Here is a 7,724-nt window from a genome sequence, read left to right as displayed (position 1 = left end):
GACAACTGAAGTTGAGCTGTAAGCATGGGAAGCCATAAAATCCTCTGTCACTTGTACCATTTCACTATGAGAGGTCAAAGATTTCCTAAAGAGACTGGAGGGAGAGTTACTCTTGTTCAGAAATTTTGTCATCTTCCATAAAGCTGTAGCATCCCCTGTTCTTTCCATAGAATTTTCAAAAAGTATCTTGAGGTCGACTGAACAACAACTGGCCTCTGGGCTCCTTAACCATCTTTCTAAGAAGAATAAATTTATGGGTGCCTGGGTGGCTCAGTTGGTTAAGCAACTGCCTTTGGCTCAGGTCATGATCCTGGAGTCCCTGGATCAAGTCCTGCATCGGTCTCCCTGCTCAGCAGGGAGTCTGCTTCTCCCTCTGACCCTCCCCCCCTCATGTGCTCTCTCTCATTCTCTCTCTCTCAAATAAATAAAAAAAATCTTTAAAAAAAAAGAATAAATTTAATTTGAACAATGCTAAGGATTAGCTAACTGGTCCTCATCTGAATAAAGTTATCAGATCAGCTGACAACTGAGGGATAGCCAATGGTATAATGATAGTCCACAAAACATGGGACTGGATATTCTTATGATAGTTAAATGCCAAAGATACCACCCTTCACCTCAACGACCTTATATATAAAGGTCAAAGAAAGTGTTGAAGCAGAAGTAACATGGAGGTAAAACCCTAGAGAAAATTAAACCCTGGCATCTTCTGCCATTTTTCCTAGGAACAAGAGCCCTGATGAAGATTCTTGGTTTCAATAACCCAACCTCCACTGCCAGCTTTGTCTGTTTCCTAAGAAGATTGTTGTGGCAACAAGCAGATGAGGCTGTCAATGAAACAAGGGACTCTAGGAGGGGATACCTTTTTATGATGAGGTTTTATTAAGAAGAATATAGACCAACATAGGAAGTCATATTTTTTTTGTAAGGAAGTACAGTAATTGTATATTTCACACAAACATCATTTAACATACCATTTTTTATACACTAAACACTGTGTTGGGGACTGGAAATAGACAGTGTTCAAGAAAGCCCTCATCAAGCTTAAAGTTTAACAGAGAAGACAAAAATAAAAGCACAAAGACTCTGAGAATGGGGGGACACCTGGGTGGCTCAGTCGGTTAAGTGTCTGCCTTCGGCTCAGGTCATGATCCCAGGGTCCTGGGACCAAGTCCCGCATCAGTCTCCTTGCTCAGCGGGGAGCCTGCTTCTCCCTCTGCCTGCTCCTCCCCCTGCTAGTGCTTTCTCTCTCTCTCTCTCTCTCTGACCAAAAAAAAAGAAAAGAAAAAAGAAAAGATTAAAAAAACAAAAAGACTCTGAGAATGGATAAAAGGGAGCCCTGACTAGTTTGTGGCTACTCAACTGTATTAGCTCAGGCTGCCAAAACAAAATATTATAGACTAGGTGGCTTAGATAATAGAAATTTATTTTCTCACAGTTCTGGAGGCTGCAGTTCAAGATCAGGGTGTCAGCAAGACTAGTTTCTGGGTAAAGGCTCACTGCCTGACTTGCAGACAGCTGCCTCCTTGCTATGTCTTCACAGGGCAGAGAGAGAAACAGAGATACAGAGGTACAGAGAAGAGGGTGGGCAAAGAAAGAGAACTCTCTGCTATCTCTCTTATGAACGCCTTAATCCCATCTTGAGGGTCCTATTCTTATAACCTCATCTAAACGTAATTACCTCCCATAGGCCCTATCTCCAAATACCATCACACTGGAGGTTAGGGCTTCAACATGTGAATTTTGGGGGAACACAATTCAGTCCACAGCATCAAGGAAGTTTTTATTTGAAGATGTGTGACTTAAGGTGACAACAGAGTAGAAAATCCTTAGATAATTGCAAATAAAGGAAGAAGCATGTACAAATTCCAATATGGGAAGGAACTTGATATAGTTAGGGAACTGAAAGAAAGAGCAGTGAGGCTGTGTGCAGTACAAGGAGGGAAAGAAAGACTGGCATGAGAGAAGGCTGGCAGGAGGTGATCACCCAGAATTTTGTGGGCTATCGTTAAAAGATTATGCAGTATATCTTTTTTCTTAAGATTTTATTTGAGAGACAGACAGAGAGCACAGGTGGGGAGAAGAGGGAGAAGCAGGCTCCCTGCTGAGCAGGGAAACTGGTGTGGGGCTCGATCCCAGAACCCTGGGATCATGACCTGAACCTGAACCGTAGGCAGACACTTAACTGGCTGAGCCACCCAGGCACCCCTATGCAGTATATCTTTAAAAATGAAATGCTATCAACAAATTTTAAGCAGGGGCAAATTATAATCAGATTTGTCTCTTACAAATCTCACTGTGGCTTCTATTTGCAATATGGATTGGCATGGGACAAGAATGATGTGATGCGATCAGTTAGCAGTTCATGTGAGAGATGATGATGATGGCTTGCATTAGACTGATAGAGATGAAGATAAAAGGACACATTCAAAGATATTTAGGAGTTAAACTTAACTGATATATTAAAGGTAATGAGAGAGGAAGATAATCAGGGTACGTGGCTTGACCAAATGCCTGAGGATGGGGTGGGAGCAACCATCCCTGAGATGGAGAGGTATGGGGGGAAATCCCTGACATGGAGAACACTAGAGAAGAAGTAAATTTCTCAAGCAGAAAATCATAAAATGAGTTTTAGATATTTTGGTTTGATGCTGCTATAAGGCATCAAGGTGAAGTTGCTGAGAAGATAATTAGGTCAGTTTAGAAGAGAGGTTTGGGTAGAAAATGTAAATTTGGGGTAATCAGTAAATAAATAATTACTGATGTCATGAAGTGAGTAAGATCACTTTGGTAGAGAAAATAGAGTAAGAGTGCTGAGGACTTCAATTGCAAGGAAAATATAGTACATGACCAAATTGAACACTAAGGACTCTAGGGCTTTGAAGCCCATATGAATACTTGAGCTCCTGGTCAAGGGAGTTGCGGCAGCACCACTGATAATACTTCATGAACATCATGGTATTTCTTTCTCTTTCCAAGCAGTCCCATATTACCTTCAACCCTTGATTTTTTTTTTCCATTATTACTTATTATCATCAGTCAAGAATATAGTATCTGCCTTCTCTCATTTCTGTTCCCAAATAAGCTCTAAAAGAAGAACAAATAGACTTCAATAAAAGAAGAAAAGTCACAATTCCCTCTCTTTTTCACTTGCAATTCACCCTTTCTTCTTGACATTTTCCAAAACTCTACATTTTAAATAAAGTTCCTAATAATTAGAGAAACAACTTGCCCAAGAATAAATAGCTAATATAAGTTGCTCTTTATGACAAGCTGCCAGCTCATTATGTTGGCTAATAAATAAAATCTATTCAGTCATCATGGAAATGGAAAATCATTTCTAAAGGGAAAAATCTAACAAATCAACTATGGTCAATATTTTGTATAGTGAATGGATGAAGACCATGATGAGCCTGTTTTCTCCACTGACTTCCTACTTGTTGAAGGATGGTTTCGCCATGCCAAAGCCTGCTTTATCTGTCCCTCAATAACACAGCATGGACTAGAACTCCAGTTTTTCCAGATACTGGAGAAATCTCAGTGTATAGTTTTAAGGTTGGATTGTGTTTGTAAATTATGAATTGCTAGCTCTTCTCTGGTCAGCATGAGTATGAAGCTTCTCACAAATGAGAGTAAACCCTCCACAACACTACAGTTGTGAAATGGTTGTGTTCCTTTGGACTGTTTATCTCCTTTCTCTAGCTCCCCTGGGTCTCTCATAGTCCCCAACAATGACTGTTAGTAAATCGGCAAATATAACCAAATGTCATTAGCAAAAATAGATTGCTTCCTGAATGACTCCACAAAACACCTACTGCCTCAGACAGTATGAAATTTTTGGTTCAACTGGATGCTTAAAAATCACCAGATATTGACTGAATGCCAAAACAAAACAAACACAACAAAACAAACAAACAAAAAACCCAAAGAAATATTTGACACTTTAGACTATTAAGAAACATAAACTAACTCTTGATTTCCAGAAATTCATAACTTATTGATGGCTCATGACAATTTATATCACAAGACAATAGGTTAGAAGGGCAATTAAGCTCATGCATTTAGGATAGAGTGGTTAGTGAGAGCTCTTAGAGAAGTGATCTCATGTGTGGTGTGTGTGTTCTAATGATTAAGATATCAAGAAACAGGATGAGGGGAGAGGTACATGTCAATCTGATTAGGTAAGGACAATGTGGTTTTGGGATTATGGAAGGCAGGAACTGGGTCTGTTTGTGGGTATGTGTGGTTATAGGGCCAGGAGGTTCAATTGTCAGTATCATTATTTATTGACAATCCCGTGCTTGCTTCAGCAGCACATGTACTAAAATTGGAATAATACAGGGAAGATTAGTATGGCCCCCTGTGCAAGGATGACACACTATTTATTGACAATCCCTATGATGCCATAGCCATGCATCAGAATATTTTGTATGTTCTCCACCACAAATATGGGGTCACCACTGCCCATTTATTACAAAGTGTTAATCTAATTTCAGAATACATTCTGGCTCAAAATGCAAAATAGGTTCAAAATACATTTCAATCCAAGTATGAATGATATCAAGATCCTCCTAATCTCAACTTCTTTCTTAATAGCAGTGAATTCTGGTACTCAAATGGGCAAAAAAAGTCCAGCATACTTTATACTAACAGATGTTTCTAGAAAAATTCCAAATCAGTGAAAGCCTAGGAAAATAACCAACCTTAAGGGCTTTTAACAAGCAAGCTGAAAATAAGAAGAGTACTATGAAGTGATTTTTTTTTTTTTAAAGAACAATCATACTACGAATCACTTGAGACAAAGATAACACAGTAGTCCTAGTAGATGAGAATGAATGGAGAGGAAAGAGCTCACCAGAGAGAAGGCAAATACTAGACAAAGAAATCACTATAAAGCTGCACAAAGGAGAACCCCAAGCCTGACTAAGGAAATAAGCAGGAAAAAGTCAGCAGAAGGCAGAATTGGTTCACCCCTGCCTATAAGACAAAGACAGACTTCAGTGGAACTGAGAGCTCACTCAGAGAGGATCAGTCACCTCCAACTGGGAATCCCTATTAAAACATGTAGACAATAAAGTGCCCAGCTATCCTGGTGACTTACTTCAGAACCCCTCCTCCTATGTCTGCCATCTGCCCAACAAATTAAATGACACATGAGTGAGTTTAGGGCACAAACAGCCTAAGACATGTTTCATTTATCCTGATTTTTTTGTAAGGTATATTTCCACCTTTCCAGTTTACATAAAAATGAAATAACTAAAGTTTAAGTGTATTGTCTTGCAGATGTTTATCATACAAATGATTTATTAATTAAATAAATGGTATAATACAGACCCTATTTTCCACATAATAAGTACTCTAACATTCCTTTGTTCCAAAGCAGAACATCTAAGAAACTAACCTCATGGGCACAGTTAAAAAAAATTCAGCCCTTTTCCACAGTATTCAAGAGTGTTCAGAATGCTTGATGTATTGGCGTTAGTGGACTCTGAGGAAAGTACACATAATTTAGTTTGGCCCAAACTCTTCCAATAATTTATGATCTCTAGACTTGCAGTATGAAATAATTAAGGAAATGAACCATTAATTTATTCACTCATTCAATAGGCATTTATTGAGCGCGTACTATTAGGCATGGCACATTTCTAGACACTAGAGATACAGAGATAAAACGCTAATGGAGCTTACATTTGGTGGGCCAGATGTAATTATAAATAACAGTATGAGGAATGTGAGAACACCTCAAAAAATAAAACTGCAGCATGTTGCAACCAACCAATTGCAACCAAATTATATGACAAAGTATATAATTTGTCATCATATCTTCATATTATCAGAGTAGTGTTAGGGCATAAGTAAGTTGGGGACAACAAAAATTAGAAAGTGCCTGCTGATCAGACCTGGAGAAGAATGTGCCAGATGTGACCTTTGCCTTGCATTTGCAAAGCCTATTATCTTATCCTGACAATAGGTTACACAAGGCTTGGTTTTGAAAAACATTCCAAGACATAACTTTAAAACTCAAAATAATTTGTTATTCACTCCCAAGACCCTTAGCATTTCTTTTCTTAAAAATCTAATTGAAGAGATTAAAAGGAAATAGCAAAATACAGGAAAAGAAAAATTGAACTATGTGAAATCATTTCTGGAGGTAATTATAGACATGATTTCAGATTTTTGGCATGTCTGTTTCTGGAAGTTCTTGTTTGTAGACATTGTTTCATTAAAAATCTAGATAAAGGGCATAATGCTAGGTTTGCAACAGTTTTACATCAGATTTGCTTATATCGTAACATTTTAATTTTTTAAAATATTGATCTGGGGAACTTTGTCTGCAGATGTAAACCTTATCAAAAACTTTATTTTTTGTTTTATGGAATGGATAAAAATTGAATATGCTTTTTTGGTTGCTCTTTCTTTTTTAATCTACAATGAAATGAATGATAACCAGAGTTTCCCAAAGTAGGTCAGAACAGGACAATAAACTCAAGTACTTAACTGACCGATGTAAATTTGGTTGCTACTTCTGTCAATTTCTGTCTCTTCTTCACCTCTCCCATCCCCCATGGTTTCTGAACTTTATTTTTCTTCATCATAGCCAGATGTTTTAGGGACTCATCCCTCAGGTGCTGATCTTAAAAGTTAGGGTGCCCAATGTGGAACACAAATCCTTCTTGCTCCTCAAGGAGAAGCTCCAGGTTTTGAGTTCCCTCCTGATTGCGGGTCACACCAGGGGGTGGTGTTTATGGTGAGACTGTTTCTCAGCCTTTCCTATCCACTTCGATATAGTTTCCCTCTCATGAGCCTGATGTGAAGCGGCTGCTTTGCCAGTTTTTTTTAGTTTAGGTTTGTTTTTGTTTTTTGTTTTTCCCCAGAGCAAGTTGTTCCATATATAGCTGTAGATTTGATGTGTCTGTGGGAGGAGGTGATATCAGGGTCTTCCTACATTATCATCTTGGACCAGAACCTTGAAATAGATCAAACTTTACTTTTCTACATTCTTTCCTGTTATCCTTGGAACCATCACTTGTATACTTTTTACCATGCCTCTTCATCTGCTGTGAGTGATTTGATTGGGTATGAGAAGATAAAATAGCCTTCTCATCAGTCAGGAATCTTTTCTCTATGCCCTTCTTCATATAAACATTGCATTCGTAATAAGCACTTTAGCCAACACTCATACCTATAACATCAGTCAGCACTGATGCTTTACTTTTCCTTCTCTTTGGAGGCATTTTAACAGCAATAAAAAGAAAGGATTATAACATTCATTTTCCTTTTCCTTTCCTAGTGTGAGTTTTCACTTTTGTAGCTGGAAGCATCTGGGCAAGCAAGTATCTACAGACCTGCCTAAAGCTGAGTTCTTATTGTCAGCTTCCCAACAGAAGGGAAAAGCATAAACAAAGACAAGCACATTTCTGGAATTTCTCTTTGTCAAATATTCCTCCCCTCTCAGGCCGAAAGAAGCCAAATGAGGAAGATCACAGCCCAATCACTGATGAAGGCCTGGAGCATTCTGTAAGAATCCAGGATCAATAATGTGTCTTGACATCAAAAACCAGCTTAGTCTTCTCAAAACTGGGGTGCTAATTCCAGAGGTCCACTGTTTCATAATGGGGATGCTGCTGATATTCTGGGCAGACAACTGTGCCAGTGTCTCGTACCTTGCTGGGTACTTAGCACCCCTGGCCTCCTCCCACTAAATGTCAATAGCTTTCTCCAGT

At 38.7% G+C, this 7,724-nt stretch overlaps 1 non-coding gene across 1 annotated transcript; it reads left to right on the top strand.

Annotated features, from left to right (window-relative positions):
• Positions 1-4,297: 4,297 nt before the first annotated feature.
• On the top strand, positions 4,298-4,405 carry LOC123840889 (U6 spliceosomal RNA). The gene has a single exon (XR_006790129.1). It is a non-coding gene; the product is annotated as a U6 spliceosomal RNA (small nuclear RNA).
• Positions 4,406-7,724: the final 3,319 nt, after the last annotated feature.

The sequence above is a fragment of the Mirounga angustirostris genome, unplaced genomic scaffold, assembly GCF_029215605.1.
Source record: "Mirounga angustirostris isolate CCGP_5_RB_7025 unplaced genomic scaffold, mMirAng1.0.hap1 SCAF_13, whole genome shotgun sequence".
NCBI lineage: Eukaryota > Metazoa > Chordata > Mammalia > Carnivora > Phocidae > Mirounga > Mirounga angustirostris.
The sequence above is the reverse complement of the archived record's forward strand: the minus strand, read 5'-3'. Positions and strand labels throughout refer to the sequence as shown.